This window comes from Amblyomma americanum, chromosome 9 (genome assembly GCF_052857255.1).
Source record: "Amblyomma americanum isolate KBUSLIRL-KWMA chromosome 9, ASM5285725v1, whole genome shotgun sequence".
Taxonomy (NCBI): Eukaryota; Metazoa; Arthropoda; class Arachnida; order Ixodida; family Ixodidae; genus Amblyomma; species Amblyomma americanum.
In genome coordinates, this window is record NC_135505.1 from 100714428 (window position 1) to 100734521 (window position 20094).

General features: G+C 45.3%; 1 long non-coding RNA gene across 1 annotated transcript in view; it reads left to right on the forward strand.

The window, feature by feature from the left end:
* The window catches only part of LOC144103874 (uncharacterized), a 36270-nt gene that overhangs the window by 11216 nt on the left and 4960 nt on the right, over window positions 1-20094 (forward strand). Inside the window, exon 2 of the long non-coding RNA XR_013308346.1 lies at window positions 15225-15425. This is a non-coding gene — a long non-coding RNA (uncharacterized LOC144103874). The remainder of the gene's footprint in view (window positions 1-15224; window positions 15426-20094) is intronic.

Sequence of the window (20094 nt, forward strand, 5' to 3'; positions counted from 1 at the left end):
CACCGCAGAAAAATTTCTTGGTTTTGTCGTTTCACAAGATCTACCTACACCTACATTGCTAACCACCCCTACACGTTTCAGTCCGCATCGAGTATCTCTATAAAGTAGGTGTTTCTTCAAGTCATTGGGAACATTTTTTTATTTATTTGATTCCAGGCAGTGAAAACAAATCCAAAACAGAAAATTTCGTCTGTTTTGCTTGGATTTGTTCTCGTCATCTGATTTCCCACCACAGTTGTCTCTTTGCCACATTTGTTCTTGCTGTTTTCCTTTTATTTTTTGTCGCCTCTATCCTGGTAATAGATATATTTTTTGCTGCACTGTATCATATTCACAGTATGATATGATACTTCCTCCTTTTGTCTCTTTAGGCCCTAAGGGTGAATAAATAAATTAAATAAATTACGGTGGCTCACACAAGTTCCTGCTTTGATAAGCTTTCATCAGCATTATACTTGATCTTTGGTTTTAGGTGAGGTGAAATCTAATTATCGGGCTGTGCTAGTATTGTTACTATTACATGTTGTAAAGAGCTCGTATCCAAGGTTCATAGGACTTGGGTTGTGAACAATGGTTATGTGTGTGTCTGTTTTCAGCTAATGTATTCTATTTTATCATGATCATGGTATTGCTATGAGCACTGTTATGTTTATCGTCTCTACAGTATTGTTTATCGCCACCAGCAGATAGCCCTATTTCACTGTTCTCTTCACATGGGCGAGTTGTCTCGCGTATGGCTGTTGAACAATACCCGATGTTGGCGAAGATTTGCGATCATGTGTGGCCAATTCTTCACCATTTAGGCCTCGTGAAGATGTGTGCCTCTCATGAGAAATATTCTCAGTTGTGCTTAAATAAACTACGATTGACAGACTCAGTAATTTCAGTCCTGACAGCTGCTTTAGAAGGCAGCTGTTTTCAATTCTTTGTGGACAGTCTTCCCCACTTAAGAATTTGAGTTCTATGCCAGCCTGCATGCACGTCATCTACTTTGGTCTCACTGCCTGCCGCTACATGATGGCAAATCTCCCAAGCACACATGTATGCACTGTCAAGCTGGTTTCTTTAACCATATACCATATTTTGCTGGAGAAAGAAATAAAGAGCTCGGCCTTCAGAAAAAAAAATAGGCTGCTCTGAAGATTACGATGTTCACGGTAATCTCTTTGGCTTGATAAACATTGAATGGGCCCTAATGAACTAACATTGGTTAATGCACTCTGTAGTTACTTGTTTTAAGGCCAAGGTTGCAATTGTAGGTACAAATGAGGTTAACTTGGCTGCCCTGCGTGATATTTAACCATTGTCTCGATATTTGTCAGCTGTCTTGAATATAATTTTTTTCTCCCACTCATGAAAGACAAGAGAAAAGAAGGATAGACACCACGTACGTCAGACAGGTTGGCAATTAGCGCTAGCATGCATTAAAGAGACCAGCACTGATTTTTATGGACCAAGTTTTTTTGGCAGAATGGAAAGTTTACTTTATAAGGTGCTGGATTCAGCAATGGTTTTGTTGGAAACGGTGTAGAAAATTTTTCTTCAAGAATTGTCATGTCTAAGCATGGGCCGGTTTTTATGTATCCTGATCCTGGAAACCATGGTTAGCGAAGCACTATGCCGATTGCACGTCGGCAATAGTGCTGTGACTAACACTAACACAAATCTCTGCTGCCAGGCAGTAATAAGATATTTTAAGTAGTGTCGATTGTAGTTTCCACACCCAAAGCTGTTTCGCACAGTGATGTACCCCTTGTCGACAAAAGTTGTAGTAGACCATGGTTGCCGCTTCATCCACGAAATTGAAAACATTTTTGCCATCTTGTTACAAAGCTAAAAAGCACATGCTCGACAATGCGAAGGGAGCATTGCTTTTTGTTGAAGGGCACACTGGAGAGTGTGTTAACTACAGTAAAACATGAACACTTGAAAAAAAAAATGCTGTAGAATAAAAAGAGATGAGTGATATTCTACTGAGATGTGTTCACGTGGTGGGCTACACTGATAATGTCAGCTACTGCATTAAACTATGCTTTGTGTAATTGAGGCTTTGCCTTATGCATATTCTGCTTTTCTGTGTGTTATTTTGCAGGCAAATCAAGATAAGGTCTGCTTGTTGCTGGAGGAACAACCTGTATGGACAACTGCTGCCAAACTATACAGATAATATTGTAACGTAGTGGTGACAGCAGTCGAACCAGCGATGAAGACGGACAAAAGGTCTTCTAAAAGAAAACTGTTTATTGGGCTGACTTGCGCCCCAAATGGACTGAGTCACTCGGTGGCAGCGAAGCGACAAGCGTGCTCGGCGGTCGTCGAACAGAATGCCCGCCGCTGTCAGCTGTGCTCAATTTAAAGTTGATAGCGAACTTTCGAGATAAAGCATGCAAAGTTACTAGAACATTCCGGAATAACGTAGAATCAGCTCTGCCTGGCTGCGATCAATCGAGGTAAATCTAGTCGCGTCTTGCGTCGTAAACAAAGCGATTAAGTTGTTTGGCAGCAGATTTGAAGAATGAACAAACACTGCAAACGTTCGCGGCATTACTCCCCTCTCAAAAAAGCATCGACCCGGTGCATTAAAACAAATGATGGGACTAGTAAGCGATAAAACGGATCTTGCGAAAGTAGAGTATAGAAATGCAGCGTCCTTTAGCGCATATAATACGGCTTCAGACGGACTACATGGACAACTTCTGGTCGTATGAGGCGTCGCTGGGATGCAGTCATTGCGTCAGGGATAACTTCATAATCTAGTTCACCTAGCCGACGAGGAAACTTGTACGGGCCGAAACAGTGGCGCAAAAACTTTTCGCTCAACCTACGGCGGCGAATGGGCGTCCAAACCCAGACTTGGTCTCCTGGCTTGTATTCCGCATTGCGTCTTCGTAGGTTGTAGCGTCTAGTGTCGTAGCGCTGCTTATCTTTGATCTGTAATCGGGCAAGCCTTCGAGCTTTTTCTGCACGTTGAAAGTAGGCGGCAACGTCGACATTCTCTTCTTCTGTAACGTTGGGCAGCATGGCGTCTAGCGTTGTCGTGGCCTCCCTGCCATGGACGAGCCTAAAAGGTGTCATCTGAGTGGTCTCCTGCACTGCGGTGTTGTAGGCGAAGAGGACGTAAGGCAGGATGACATCCCAGGTTTTGTGTTCGGCATCGACATACATGGCGTGCATATCGGCGAAGGTTTTGTTCGGGTGCTCGGTCAATCCGTTGGTCTGCGGATGGTATGCAGTTGTCCTCCGGTGGCTGGTTTGGCTGTAACGCAGGATAGCTTTCGTTACTTCTGCCGTGAATGCTGTTCCTCTGTCCGTGATGTCACATCGGGGGTGCCGTGTCGAAGAACAATGCACTCCACGAAAAATTTGGCGACTTCTGCTGCTTTTTTGTTCGGTAGGGCTTTCGCCTCGTTGTGGCGGGTCAGGTAGTCGGTGGCTATGATTATCCACTTATTCCCAGATGTTGACGTTGGAAAAGTGCCAAGCAAGTCCATGCCGATCTGCTGAAAGTGCCTTGAGGGAGGTTCAATGGGGTTCAGAAATTCGGCTGGTCGTGTGGGAGGGGTCTTTTGTCGCTGACAATCTCGGCAGGTTTTCACATGTGTGACATCGGCAGACAGTCGGGGCCAGTAATACTTGTCTTGAATGCGTCGGAGGGTGCGAGTAATCCCGAGATGTCCAGCGGTCGGCTCGTCGTGTGAAGTGTGTAGAAAATATTCGCGTAGACAAGCAGGTACAACAATGAGGTAGGCTGTTTTGTTCGCTGTAAAATAATTCTTCACAAGGACCTCATTCTGCACTCAGAAGGAAGACAGTCCTCGCTTGAATGAAGCGGGGGGTGAAGAAACCTTGCCTTCCAGGTACTCGATGAGGCGTTTTAGGTCGGGATGCGAGCATTGCTGCTGAGCAAAAGAGCTGGGGCTGATGGGTCCCAGGAAGGCGTCTTCATCGTCGTCCGGCGGCGGTGTATCTACAGGGGCTCGTGAGAGGCAATTGATGTCAGAGTGCTTGCGTCCGGGCTTGTAAACGACGGTCATGTCAAACTCCTGGAGATGCAGACTCCATCGAGCGAGTCGGCCAGAAGGGTCCTTCAAATTGGCAAGCCAGCACAGCGCATGGTGATCGTTGACCACCTTGAACGGTCGTCCGTAAAGATAGGGGCGGAATTTTGACGTAGACCAGATGATGGCAAGGCACTCCTTCTCAGTTGTCCAATAGGTAGCCTCAGCCTTGGAAAGGGAACAGCTAGCTTATGCGATGACTTTCTCCAGCTTGTCGCTTTCTTGAACGAGAACGGCCCCTAGGCCCACGCTGCTTGCGTCGGAATGAACTTCAGTATTGGCGTTTTCATCAGAATGTGCGAGGATCGGTAGGGACTGTAAACAATGCTGAAGTTCCTTGAAGGCTTCTGCTTGCGGCGCTTCCCATTTAAACGGCACGTCTGCTTTCGTCAGTTGGATCAGGGGCTCGGCGATGCGCGAGAAGTTTTTCACAAATCGTCGGTAATATGCGCACAGTCTGAGAAATCTGTGCGCTGTTTTCTCATCAGCCGGCGGTGGAAACTGTTCAATAGCAGCTGTTTTCTGCGGGTCCGGGTGTACTCCCTCCTGGCTAACGATGTGGCCTAGAAACAGCAGCTCTTCGTAGGCAAAGTGGCACTTCTCTGCTTTCAAGGTTAGGCCAGACGACTTGATGGCGTCTAGTCCTGTTCGAAGTCTTTTGAGGTGCTCTTCAAAGTTCGAGGCGAAGACAACGGCGTCGTCTAAATATACCAGACAAATTTTCCACTTCAGGCCTGCCATCACTGTATCCATTACTCGCTGAAACGTCGCTGGTGCGGAACAGAGACCAAATGGCATCACCTTGAATTCAAACAGCCCATCCGGAATGATGAATGCTGTCTTGCGAGTTCTTTTTGTTCATCTGCTTGTAATTTCTCTTTTGTGTTTTGAACATTATATTGTACTGGTTGCCCACCTGCTACGGTCTCTTACTGAGACTGGCAGTATTGTATATAAATAAATAAATAAATAAATCTCTCTCGTCCACCTCAATTTTCCAGTAGCCGCTCTTGAGGTCCATCGACGAGAAATATTTGGCGTTGCAGAGGCAGTCGAGTGTGTCGTCGATGCGGGGGAGGGGTAGACGTCCTTCTTTGTTATGTTGTTCAAGCGGCGGTAATCAATGCAGAATCGAAGTGCGCCGTCTATCTTAGAACAACTGGTGCCGCCCATGGGTTGTTTGAAGACTGGATGACGTCGTCGCGAAGCATTTCTTCGACTTGGTCCCGGATGGCTTGTCGTTCTCGGGGTGACACATGGTACGGGCTTTGACGGAGAGGTCGGACGTGTTGGTCCGTTATGATGCGATGCTTGGCAATTGGCGTTTGTCGGACTTTTGGAGATGTCGAAAAACACTCACTGTAGCTTCAAAGCAGATTGCAGATCAGGTCTTGTCTGTTCGGGGGCAGGGCTGTGTTGATGTCGAAAGTGGGCGAGTTCTCTTGGTCAGGCGAATCTCCTGCAGAAGGATCGGAGAGGGCAAAGGAGTCTCGTACATCAGATATCAAGAGAAAGCAATCGTCGTTCCTCTGCTAATGTGCCGGTATTCATCGCAGAAGTTAGTCAGCAGTACTTCGGCCTGGCGATTGCGGAAAAGTGCGATGCCTCTTGCGATGCTGATTCCTCGGTCTAGAAGCAACTGCGTGTTCCCCTATATGATGGAGAATCTTCGGCGTTTTGCTCGTGAGCAACCTCACCTGCAGAGGTTGCTGTCCTTAGTTTTTCCTGCGGGGGCTGGGAGACATTCCTCGTACCGCGGCTGCATAGTTGCGGCGTGGTAACGCAAAGCGCGAGGTTGACGGTGACGGTGAGCGCGAAAAGCGGTTTGGTGTGTGCTCCTCGCGACGCAGATACTCGTCGATTTCCTGCAGACGGTGGCCGAAGCGTGGTCACGGGGTGTTAACGGCAAATCCTCGAAGACTGATACGTCGGTATAGGCAGTGACGAATAATATGGTCGGCCTCACCGCAATGGAAGCACAACGGCCGGTTGTCGGAAGTCCTCCAGGCGTCGCATTTCATGGGGCTTGAGCGTCGATCGTAGGCTGAGCGGGCGGGGGCAGGGAGGTGGCATTCGGTAACAAGTTGTTCATGTCGGACAGGATGCAGGGGTTGTCGTTGGGGCTGAGAAGTCCTTACAGCAGCGGTGTCAAGTGCCTGTTGCACTTCTTCCCGTACCACATCCATCAGAGTCGCTGCTTGTGTCTACGGGGAGGATGGCAGTAATCGGTGCAGCCCCTCTCAGACGATTTCGCAGATAACGTCCCGCAAGCTGTCGCTGGTGGTGGCCGTCGAGTCCGGTCGGATTGCACAGGCAGAGAAAGGGCAATTGTACTGCCGAGCTTGGACGTCGAGGGTCTTCTCAATCGTGCAGGCTCCTTGCATGAATTCCTCAACTGTTTTTGGCGGCTGGCGGACGAGGCTGCCAAAGAGTTGTTCTTTTACGCCGCACATTAAAAACTGAACTTTCTTTTCCTCGGTCATCTCGGGGTCGGCACAGTGAAATGCGCACTTCATCTCCTCGACGTAACCGCAGACGGGCTCATTCAGAAGCTGGATCCTGGACTCGAGGAGTCATTCGGCTCTTTCTTTTCTCCCGACACTGGTGAATGCCTTCAATAGTTCTCTCTTGAATAGCTCTCTTGTCGTAAGGGACGACTCGTAGTTTTTGTACCACGTGCGTGCGGAGCCCTCCAATGAGAAAAACGTGTCCAATTTTCGCCGCATCATTCCACTTGTTGAATGACGCCATGCGCTCAAATTGGTCCAACCATTCTTCAGGGTCTTTGCCTAGGGATCCATTGAAAGTTGGCGGCACCCGCAGTTGCTGCAGTATGATCGGTGTTGACATCTTTGGCGAGGTTGCGGTGCTTGTAGCAGCGTCTTTTCGCTCTCTGGTGTTGTCCGGCAGGGTCCCGAACTCAGGCTCCTCTTTCTGGAGACGTCGGCTGGCTCGCTGAGCTGCTGGCTCGTCCTCGGGGGCGGAGCGCTGAGGGCTGGCTTCACGACTTGAAGGGGGCGTCCGGAACATGGAAGGCTACCCAGCACCTCCACCAGATGTCAAGTAGTGGTGACGGCAGTCGGAGCAGCGATGAAGACGAACAAAAGGTCTTCTAAAGGTAAACTGTTTATTGGGCTGACTTGCACCCAAAACGGACTGAATCACTTGGCGGCAGCGAAGCGACAAGCGTGCTCGGCGGTCGTCGAAGAGGATACCCGCCGCTGTTGGCCGTGCTCAATTTAAAGCTGATAGCGAACTTTCGAGATAATGCGTGCAAAGTTACTAGAACATTCAGGAACAACGGAGAATCGGCTCTGCCTGGCTGCGATCAATCTAGATAAATCTAGTCGCGTCTTGCGTCGCAAACAAAGCAATAAAGTTGTTTGGCGGCAGATTTGAAGAATGAACAAACACTGCAAATATTCGCGGCAATATCTTCGTGCTCATATCCTTTTGAACTGTGTATATCGTGCTCTTAATTTCTGATGACCGCATCCTAAATCGGGCACATCACAACCCTCCTGGGTAATTTGTGATAAGAACTCAAGGGGTCTTTATTTGGCAGCACCTGTATACGGGCTGCAGACTGTTTTGATGCTTACGTTTATGACTTTTTGTGCCATTTCAGTCCTGTTCATTGATTTCGTTTTTGGCTTTGTTGAGCTGCATGGATTGAGAGTTTTTTTTTTTTTTTTGCAGCAAAGATCATCCGCTGTGCCACAATATATAGGGGTCTCAAACATACAGGGCTGAGAAAAGCAAATTGTTCCCATATTCCCCTGAATACTCAATCAGTTGCGTTTCCTGGGAGAATTGCAGCCCAATGATCTTCTTGGGTGCTGCCAAAACAGACTACTCTTTATTCTCACGTATATACATTTTCTTGGGATCCTGTTCACATACCCAATGAAGGAGTGGAATAGCCACTATTACCCATGGCTGTTGAAGTTAACTAAGTGCCTCTTGAAATCAACACAGGGGTGCCAGTTAATGTTTGTTGAATCTACAGGACACTTATGCACTTCCGCCTGCGGTAGTTAGGTTTTTTCCTTACTTTTTCTGTCTTTCCTCTACTTGACTTTGCAGATCAGTGTCGGCCACAAAGTACAAGCTGTTGAAGTTAACTAAGTGCCTCTTGAAATCAACACTGGAGTGCCAATTAATGTTTGTTGAATCTACGAACACTTATGCACTTTTGATTGCGGTAGTTGGGTTTTTTCCTTACTTTTTATGTCTTTCCTCTACTTGACTTTGCAGATCAGTGTCGGCCACAAAGTACAAGCTCCCAACATTGGACCTTTCAAACTGCTTCCAGCCCTTACTTTCTAGGTGTCTTACTGTTGAGAGACTGTAAATTCCCATACTCTGTTTTAGCATCTGGTAATGCATACGCATTAAAGGGGGGAGACACCAAATTTTTGGTTGGCGTGTTATTTGTTTCAAACGTTGCGTATTGCCCAAGGACGCGTGACACACGCTGCCCGATTCATATATGCGCTGTAAATAATTTTTTATTGAATTATTTATACTGAGGGATTTTGGTTTCGGTTTCTGAGCACCGGGGTGTGCTGCGACGTCACGATCAGGGAAAAGCAGCAACCCGGGTCACATTGGCCCCAAAAATTGTGACGCACATATTGCTGTGTCGTCTGCTCTCATACACAGGCTGTGCATAGCAGCGCCTTTCGAAATCATAAGCCGACGAACGTGGTCGGGACTGCGAATCTGCGATATGTTAAGAAAAACCAATGAGTGAGGAACGAAGTCCTGAAACCAAGCGGCTCACTTCGGCCGATCTCAGTTGCCATAGCACGTATGCCAACGCGGTTTCAGCATTCTATTTCGCTTTGCCACGCCGATGCCGATGCTCGGCGGACATCTGTGTCAGTGGCCCATAGCTGACCCTGGTCACATTACAGTGATACGATGCCTCACTTTTCCTACCGACCAATATACCCGTCTCTGTCTTCACTTCGCACCGCCTGCGCAGCTGCACTGCGAGACTGCTCAGGGTCCCGTGGCTGCTGATCAATGTATCTGCTGCTTGTTTAGCAGACAGTCCATGTATTGGCTAAATGAATGCTTCCAGACAATTGTACAGGATTCAGCAGTTACCACACGGGTACATAACTCCTCCAGGAATGCGCCCATAACGACGACTGCATCTCAGCGCTACTTGTGTTTACATATCTGCATCTGTGTACAGGCAGCAATTGCGCGTTATTTCGGCAGGAATTGCAAGCTGCATTTCACTTAGGTTAAGCAAGCTCATCTCCTGTGCCGGCTGCGGGTTTACTTGTTTGCGCAGTGCGAAAACTGCTAGAATCGCCGAAGAATGTGAAGCGCCAGCCTAGAGAATGCTTCATAGCCAGGCTGTGCACAACGCGTAGCACCGGTTTTTCGGACTCGCTGTAGCGTTTCTGCTTTTTCCGATGTCCAGTACTTGAATTTAAATTGGTTTATCTAGAGGTATGTTCGGCACTCATTCGAGATAAACAAAATGGCATAATTTGTTGCCTTCAAGTGAGGATGATGTAGCTGTCGCGGTGGGCACCTGAAGCATTGACCGACAGACTGGGCCACACCGCCTAGCAGCGGCACTTCCCGTTTGATGTATTTGCGTCCTAAGATGTAACCAATCCTCGATTTAAGGTCACTGTTGTCAAAAGCACACTTGATCACCATATGTATCCGCTAAAACTTGTGAACTTGCTCTCCACAATCGCCGACATCGCACATATGAACCCGGCAGACTTGCTAGGCCTATTCGTACTGCAGCCGAGCCGAAGGGTGAACATATGAAATGTAGTTGCTCGTTTCGCTCTTTTGTACTATGGAGAAGGTGCAAACAAGAGAGTCATCGTCTCATCGACGTGAATGGTCCGCTTGGCCGCCGATATAAGGTACGGGCTGGTGTGTTAGCAACGACATATATGCTGATCAGCACACCGACCGCTCAGTCACCGAAGCAGAACCTCGCCGATGTCGCGTGTCGCCATTCAGAGTACGTCGCGTTACTGTGTTGTGATGTCACGGCTATTTACTGATATCGTTCCCAGGGCTCTACGTCACCATCTATAGCACTAGCGATGGGCATCCATCGAGAGAAAGAGCACTTCGGGACTTTTTTGGAGCTCAATTAAAATATATTTTAAGCGCTTGTTGCATTCAACACTTCGCTATAGGTGACGTTACATACAGAGGAAGCCTATAACAAGCTTAATATAGCCTCAATATTTGATGTCCCAACCCCTTTAAGCTATGAACATAAAGAGATGCCTTTCAGACACTTAAGTGCTCGCTCCATTATACGTGCTGAGTGCACAAAGCAAATATACAATGCTGTTCTGTGGAGAAATCTGCTCATGCTGCGACACTCTGTTTCAAGTTGCAGACATGAGAACCAGTATTATGAGAACAAAACATACCTACATGTCTGAAGAAGAACCTTTGAAAGCAACTTACTGCACCAAAATTATGCAGGAGCTTACCTTCGTTTATTTGCCTGTGCAAAGTTAGGTGCATAAGAATCCATCTGGCTCTGTCATGAGAACTATTGAAGAAAGCTGTAGCTTAAAGTATCACAATTGACATCGCCTTTTAGCTGATAGAGAACGTCAGTTTCAAAAGCTCGTTCTCATAATTTGTCCCTGCAGAAGTAATAAAATGACTGTGCAGTCAGATGTGGTTTTTGGGAATTCTCACTTATGCTTTGTGAATTGTTTATACAAAATCTCTCGGGCACCGCTGCTCGTGGGGATTATTTTTTGTAGTGACTCTTTTTTCTTCATTATTTTGCAGGCCATTATTGAAAAGACAATGCATACAAGCTTCCACAGGAAAAAAACCTTGAATACCACACCTGGTTCTATTGCTTCATGCTCACAACCTAGAAAATTGCATGTTCAGTGATCCCAGTGCATTGTGTCTACTTACAAAGTCGGATCGAAATGGTTTTGATGTAGTTGCTTGATCTAAATTTAAAGAAAAATGGGCATTGTCCTCAAAGCAGAAAATTTGTTTATTGAACTTGTTTCTTAAACAATATAAGTCCACAGGAATGACAACAGGTTTTGGAAAAGAGGGAATAATGGATCACTGCATAGTTGTGGCTTCAGGGGTTGCTGATAAGGGGGCATGAAGTTCTTTCTTTCTTTTTAGCTCAAGAGTCTTGGAGCAGAAATCGTTGTTGTACTTTGGGAGAACAGTTTTCATTGAGCTCTCAGTGAGGTTCCTATTTGAGTTGTGGTACATACAGAAGACCTGACATGGACAGCCGTCAAGCAGAGCTTCCGACCTGTGTATTCTTGTGATGTGCACTTAGTAGTAGTAGTATTAGAAACACATTATTTGATCACTAAAAATCAAGCGCCAGGAACGGAGTCGGCCTGGTGCACAAAGGTCAGGTGGTCTTCCAGCTATCCAAGGCATATCAGGCACGCCATGAAGAAAAAGGTCGAGAGGGGAGGCGAAGAGGTTTAATGGTTTGGTTGGGATTTACAGGTTTTAACGTCCCAAAGCAACTCGGGTTATGAGGGGACGCCGTAGTGAAGGGCTGCAGAAATTTCAACCACCTGGGGTTCTTTAACGTGCACTGACATCGCACAGTACATGGGCCTCTAGCAATGGGGCATTACAGGTGGCAATGGGTGAAATTGGGATGTGTTTCAGGGCAGTTATAACTGTCAAAAGATGTTGCATACTGTTGGAAGAAAGTCTGTGCTGGTGTCAGAGTCGATTGTCAATTGACTTTGTTACTTGTAGAATAGATAAAAATAGGCAGCTGGAGATCACACTTGTGCCTCAGTAGTATACGGATTGATTCTTTCAGTTATACTATATTATTTTCTGTTTTTCATTGGAAGGTCAAATATCAAGGGTGCAAATTGAGTGCGCTGAAATAATGGCATTTTTGGTGCATCAGTGTTTGGTGCATCAATTTTTATCATGATTCTTGAGCTGTACAGCCTTGAATGGGCAAATTGTTGCCTACGTTATTCAGTGCAACTCCATCACTTTGCACTCTTGCTTTATCTGCTGGTTGGGGCTTTGTGAAGGGAGTAGCTCTGCCAATATTGTGCTCTAGGTGTGGTGAATTCTACATGGTAGGTTATTTGCTGCTGTTCACTGGCCTGGGAATTCTCTTTCCATTGCTAAAGAGTGCTCTGTTATTGCTCTTGGTTGCTCACAAACGACCGACCTTCTTTCTTGAGGCGCATAGCATTACTGACTGTGTCAGTCAGAACAGTATTCATTCCTTTTTGCATTCAGTCCACACTCTGACATCTTGCATTTTGTTTTGAGCCGTTTTTAATAGGCGGCAATATTTATATGTATGGAATGCACTGTGACAGTTTTTTGTTTTCTCGCGATAGTGAATGCTCTTCTGCGCCTCTGTATTTCATTATGTGCGAATTTCAGTTCATGGAGGTGTTATCCCATTGGGCATTGAAACTCTGCTGGCTGTCCCATGGACATCCTTTGGACGTCATAAATGTCTGCAGTACGTCCAAGGCTGTTTTATTGCCCATGGGATGGACATTCAATCAACTTCTTGGTGGAATTTTTTACTTACTATACGAAGCTGTTTGTAAAGAATTGCTTGCCAAATATTTCTGTGTAACTCTTTACTTTATTGATGCTACACACTGTTGCACAAGGCAGCTCCAGTTTTCCAAGACTCACTAGCCTGCAGTGTTCATTTTTAGTTTTGCTCGACTGGGGCTCTGACACAAGTCAAGCCTTCAGGAATTGTGAAATGCCTGTGAAAGCAATGTGTTGCTGCTGTGGTTCTACTGAGAATAATGCAGCAGCTAAGAGGTGACAAATTGCAGTTTTATTCACTATATTTTCCACATTCACTCTCTCTGCAGTCGAGGCCTTGTCATATGAGCTTCTGGATCCTCTGCAGGGTGTGCGGGTTCAAATCCCAGTGCCACTGAGCACCTACGAGTGATAATGTACAGTATGGTACACTGTTAAAGGGAACAGGCGTTCGCGTGAAGTTGACTTTCCGCGAGGCGGTGCTGCAGAATGCCGGAAAGAGTGCCGAGCTGATAATGGTCCGGAGTTTTTTGTACGTACATGTACTGTATGCGTTGAGTGGCATGTGAACCAAGTCACTCACACGTCGATTATCTAGCCCGGAGAAAATGTTGCTTATTTCGCACGAAACGTGACCACAGAATGGAAAAAGCCAATTCAGCAGCGAGAAGAAGTAATCGATGCGTTATGGGTGTGAAAAATGAGATCCATGTACGGGGACAGAATGCGGAAAAAAACTCCGGACCATAATTAGCTTGGCATTCTTTCCGGGTATCCGCAGCAGCGCCTCGCGGGAAGTCAACTTCACGCGACCGCATGTTCCCTTTAACAGTGTTCCATACTGTACAGGCGCTTTCCCCCTGGCTTATACTGGATGTAATGCTTGGAAATGAGTCTTTCACCCTACCTTATATAGAGGAAAATGCCTCATGCCATGGTGTTCTTTTGCTAAAGCTGCCCTTGCACCTTTAGAATTCATTGTCATCATCAACTTCCACTCTCGTTGCTGTCGGATGAGCTCCCCTCATCAGCATGTTGCCAGGCATTGACCTTCTCTGTGCCATCCGTGGTTTTGAAAAAGCCTGTAAACTTAAACCCCTCCAGGCAGCGCACTGATTTACTGATTACCATTAAGTAGCACATTGTGAAACTTGGTCATGACAGTTTCTTTTCATTTCCCCAATTTCTCATCCCAGGATTATGGGCGGAGGTCTTACGTGAGTAAATATGGTATGCTATAACTGCACTTGAGACACAGTAGTGTGGATTCTCAGATGTGACGTTTCTTACTTGGTTAATATCACTTTTGGAGACACTACAGGGGAAACATCATGTTAGGGAAAATTGGCAACATTCCTGGGCAGCTGTAATCAGGGCTTTTCTACCAGTAGCAATTGTCTGAAAGTTTTTCCATGTACAGTGCAAATAGTATAAGAAGTTCAGTAAAGAAAAGGAGTGCTGTAGGAATGTGTTGTGTCATTATGCATAACTTACTCTCATGAGTTGATGAGCCTGCACAGGTAGACTTGTGCTGTCTTACCCATGATGCCAGTAATTGTGCTTGTGAACAGGTCAGTAAAGTGGCCATTGACTTGAATCTAATATGTCTTAATTTGTAGCCAATCTTCAGTTTTTTGTGAAAGTAAGTGTAGTTCTCCTCTGCAAGTAGAACTAGGAAGTCTGGAATGTTTGATTTGGAATTCACTTTTTTTTAATCTTGTCCTGAATTGACATGGCCTGCCACAGCTGTTAGATGAGATTGTGTTGTATACCCACCGTTTCATGCACGTAACATGAAATGAGCTGTGGCTTGTGTAGACTTGTCTCAGTGGATATGATCTGGCTTTCATGTGCATGCTTGAGCTCCAGGGACTGCAAACATGGCGAACTTCCTGGGCAGAACTCAGCCGGCTAGAATCTGCAGTTTTTCTCCATTCCTGCTTTCCTGAAGGTTGTTTTTCAATAAATAGTGTGAAGGGCACAGAAGATGCAGTTCAATGAATCGTGGGTGAATGACTGTGATAGTTGCCTTTAAATTATTTTGTGTCATATGTGAACTACTGATCGAACTGCCACCCATATGAGTTCTCTTCATTGATGCGATAACTTGCATAGGCGTCAAGGCCTCGTCAGACTTTTAGCGTTTTTCTCCTCTTATGCCCTCTGAGAAAATAAAGCAAAAAGCATGCTAAACCTAGTTCCTCTCTGAGAAAATAAAGCAAAAAAAAAAACAATGCTAAATATAGTTGACTGCCACTCGTTTAGTTAATAAGCTCACTTGGATGGATGACTTGAGACAGTAACATGACGCCAGTAATGCAATTGCAAGGGTGAAAGGCAGTGACTTTGCGTGCATTACAATGGCTGACCTATGTTGTTGGCAATGATGATATTTATAGCAGCCTAAATTTTATCTTCAACTGCATGCAGAATTCACTGTAGAGACGTCTTGCTACTGATCTGAATTCTCCTTGAGGCTTATCTACTGATTAAAACTTTTGGTAAACATCCACAGCTTTTGATGAGTGGTGTCCTCCACATTCATCTTGCCGTAGCTCCAAGTGAACTGTGGAGTGTTGGTTGTTTTTATTTTACTGAAAGTATTCTACCTTTAAAATGCAGGTTCTGTGGTCATGCAGACCAGACACAGTGCATCTCCTGGCCAAGATTCTTCCCATCTCAGCCATTGCATGGAATCTGCTCCTCCTGGCATGGGTAACCACCAGGGCAAACCGGCAGGAAAGAACCTGCACGAATGCACCCACTGCAACAGGGGATTTAAACAGATGGCCGATCTAGTGAAGCATCTCAGAGTGCATACCGGTGAAAGTCCTTTTCATTGTGACTAGTGTTGTAGCAGCTTTATACAAAAAGGCAACCTGGTAGCACATCTGTGCACTCACACTGGTGAACGTCTTTATCATTGCAACCATTGTGGTAGCAGCTTTCCACTGAAAAAACAGCCTGGTGTTGCACATCCGTACCCACATGGGTGCAAAGCCGTTTCAGTGCCATCTGTGCCCCATTTCCTTTCCAGATAGTTCAGCCTTGAGGCATCTAAATTCCATGAGTGAAAAGCCCTTCCAATGTGACTTGAGCCGAAAGACATACTGTAGGAGGGAAAATTTGAAACACCACAAGGATGCAATGCACAAAGAATAGCAGTGGTCCATGATGTTTTTCATCAATATGTTTAGCTGGCCTGCAGTTTTGTGTGTGCAAGTTTATTTTAAATTTGCTCATTAATATCACTGCCCCTATAGCTGGCACACAGGAAAGTCTGTGAAAAATCTGTGTTTACTCAAGCAGTGTTAGTAGCAGCAACATGTGGGGACATGTAGGTGTTCAGCATAAAATTGATACGTCTTGTTTTTAGTTGCCAGGTTTAAAGAGTTTTGTGTTGTCTGGAACAAAAACTAAAAAAAATCAACATCTGCATCTTTGTCAGAGCATTGTGTCTGCTGGATATAGATTACATAATGCTTGTGGAATATTAGGTCCACTCCATTTTAAATCTGTTTGGTTGCCAGAATATCAACTGTTTAAGATCATTTCACTTTGATTCAGCTATATTTGATGTCTTCGTGCCCCTTGAAAAAGGCTAATCTCTTCATGCAAGGTGTTCATGATAATAAGCTGCCATGGTCTATGGCTATTGAAAAATGAGATACTCTACATACTGCAGGGTGAAAAATATTGTAATCTTGTAGTGTACTGTAAGATTCTAATCTAGGTCAGTTGTGTGAAATTGCCTAGTGCACATGAGCATTTACTGTGTTTGCCATTACAAAATTATGAATGTGTTCTGGCTCTTTGTAAAACTTCCTTACTTGGCATATTGCCAGTTACAATTCAAAAAAAGTTCAGTTCTTTGGTTAGCCTGCTTCTTCAAAAAGGTGATGTTCTTTTTTTTACTATTATACGTCTAAAATGCACAGACATCATTGTGCCTTGTATCTAGGACAAAATTTCTATTGCTCTCGTCAGCACTCAGTGCTGTTCCTCGCAACAAGGCTGTTCTGTCTGATGGCATTGGTTTATAGTGGCACGCCATCTTGTAGTAATAAAGGGGCAGTTACTCCTTGGCATCTACCCAAGCGGAGCCTTCAGCTGCGAAGGAAATTTATACAGCCTCTGCAGAAACCTTGCTCTTAAAGAAAAATTTGCCCTGGGCCAGGGTTCGAACCTGGGACCGCCACTTCTCCAGAGCAGTTGCTCGACCAACAAATTTTTCCTTAACTACGACCGTGGGCACCGCGGTGGCTCTGTGGTTACGGTGCTCGGCTGCTGAACTGAAAGACGTTAGTTCGATCCCCTGCTGCGTCGATCGAATTTTGATGCAAGTGAAATTCTATAGGCCCATGTTCTGTGCTTTGTCAGTCCACGTTAAAGAACCCCAGGTGATCGAAATTTCTGAAGCCTTTCACTACGGCATCCCTCATAGCCTGAATCACTTCGGGACGTTAACCACCTTAAACCAAGCTTAACTACGAAGCATCTGTAGGAGCTGTACAGCATTCCTCTGTAGCCATAAGGCTGCGCTGGTGTCGATGCCAATGACTGATTACTTCCTTATTACAATGTACTCCACATTTCGGGATTCCCATCAATCATTTGGCCGTACTGCAGTTTTGCTGTTGCTTTGTAGAAAATTTTTTAATTTTTTGTACTCCAGCAGCCGCTCTTTTACATAGACAACCCCTTGCGTACGTCACTAACAAACTATCATAACCTTCTCGGTAAATTAAAAAAGTATGACCCCATTTTTATATTTTTTGCTCATTGTGCAGTCCTCCCAATGCTTTGCAATGTTATTCTTTGAAGCTCACAGTTTCCAATCAACAATACCTTATGCTCAGATAAAACTTTCTGCTTGACAAGATATAGTTAATATAGGTTTTCCATGAGGTCTTCAAAGTGTTTATGTTTATTTAAACATGCCCATGCTAACCATGCTCGTAAACCGTATGATGACACAAGCTTCATCTACATTAGCACAAAATCCTTGCATCACCGGTTGTTCCAGTTGCACTGTGTGGTGCTTTACGTATTCCTTTTTGTGTGTTATTAGTCTGTGCGAAGAAGGCAACACTCCGGAGGAAGAAATTCATGTGTCCACAGAGAATGGGGAATTGTGAGTGACTTGGAGAATATCACTATTGCATTGCGTGCCAGTAAAAATGTGGTTCGTCTGTTTCCCCACCGCCCCGGTCAGGACAGATTCGGCCTTGTTCACGCGTTAACCTCTAAAGCTGGAAAAATGTATAGCCGCAATTGGAGACTAATTTCCTTAGGTGAAACTTGCCGGAATTATCTTTTAAGCCGGCTATTTCAACATGTGCATCTGTGTTCCAAGTAAACACTTTACAGGCTGGAAGGGTGGGACTGACCTTAACCTATCTAAATTTATTGTGTGTGTGTCTTCAGCCGTGACAATATCACTGACTCGGTCTCCACTGAGCTTTCCACACTTTATTTCTCTTGTCACGTGCTTTAGCAAAAGACGGCAGGTTCGTGGAGATTGCGCCGTTTGCAGTTCTTCTGAGATGTACATGATCTTCTGTGTCCTTAATTGCATAACAAAAGAAACAGTTCTTTCTCGAGTTGCCTTGGAAAGTGTTATTCTTTATGAATTCTGCATCGGCATGCCTGAAAACAGTTCACGGCACACTATGGTGACATGTGGAAGCTGGTGAGCCATATCCCGATTACTGTAGCTAGCAGCTTGCGTCAAAAACTGGTACAAAAAGCCACTAGTTACTGTATAGCACTAAACATTTTTTGTATATGGAGGTCATCCCCCTGTGCATGCTCGCATGACATACAACTCTAGAACCTCTTTTTCCGTGTCCTAAGGCCACGAGCCAGGAATGAAAAATGCGTGCTACCCTTTGATTGCTCTAAATGGTCTAGTTCATAATGCAGGGCTACATGCCATATTAAACAATGCTGATGTCTGTTATAAGCTAGCACCTATAATGGGCATTCCCAGCATTTAGCTGTTGCGTGTTATCTGTATGCTTGTCTGAAGCCTGCATTGTGCCAGACTGCTCAATGGTTGGTGCCACCTGCCCACTGGGTTGTGGGGAACCTGCCTAGTTTGTGTGTGTATGCACATACATGCACGCACAAACACCTAACAACCTGCCGACAGTGACAGGTTCGCAAGAGGTTGCATGGGAAGAGGCCCAAGCAAAACAAGTCGCGCTGATGGTAGCACCTGCCATATTAAGGCAGTGGCGCCTCGTTTAACAGCTCTGCCACTGCACGAGCAGTAGTATGAGGACTTCTAGGGATCTGTGAACGTAAACTTGAGAATGAGCAATTCCTCATATATGAGCATTAACCTTTTATAGCTATCCGAACAGCTGCCTCCAATGAACACCGGAAAAGTGAAAATTGAACTGGTAGAGCATTTCAATCGCATTTGCCTTACTGTGCTTAACGTAAAGTAGAGAACGACCAATTCCACATATTGACTCGGTAACCCTATTGCCTCCTAGCTTTAATGTCGAGCTAAAGTGTTCCCTCCAGTTTCTTTTTCAGTAGGAATGCAATGAAAATTTTCTTTCAGCTTGTAGGCTTAGTTATGGGAGCGCTTTTGTACATAACATGTGCAGGCAACGGCACTTTGCCGCTGGGGTACGAGCTGCATATTATGTTATCACTGCATATTATCGACTGTCCTTCCAAATTTGTCTCGGAGATGACATCCACAAAGATAGATTTGCTTTGAAATGCATAGTGCGTGTTGTGCTGATAAAATAGACAACAGCTGCAATCCGTATGATTTGCAATTTAGGTTTGACTCTGCTGGGTCGTGGCACTTCCTTGATGTGGTGGATCTGAGTTTTACCTTAGCCAGGTGTCTGCATCTAAAATCACATCACCGTTTCCTAGATGCATCACAGCACGGGCCTCGTGTGTATAGGAGTAGTCTTTCTGCTGACGTGGGTTTATCGCAAGATTAAATGTATTCTTGGATTTTGATGGCTGCTGCTGAGACATTAAGGGCCCATGGTGCCTATTGATCACACTAAATATTCTCTGCCTTAACCATGCACAAGTGGCTGCTTTTTAAACCCTGGTTTGTGTAACTGACACTTTTTCTTGTGCACATTCTGCTTTTCCGTGTGTTATCTTGCAGGCAAATCAAAGAGGTTCGCCGGAGACGGTCTGCTAGATCATAGAGGAAAAACCTGCATGGACAACTGTTTCCAATCTGCGCAGATAATATCCTCAGGCTTATATCCTCTCACTATGCGTTGTTATGCTCTGAATTTCGGACTCTGTGCTCAGTTAGGCACAGCAGAACCCTTCTGGGTAATTCAGGACAATGAGAGGTCTAGATTTGGCAGTGCCTATATAATGCTGCGGACCACTACGGAGTTTACGGTTACGGTCATTGGTTAGATTTGAGCTCAGTTCATTGCTTGTACTTTTGGCTGTGTTAGGTTGTATTTATTGCGAGTTCTTTTTTTCAGCCGAGATA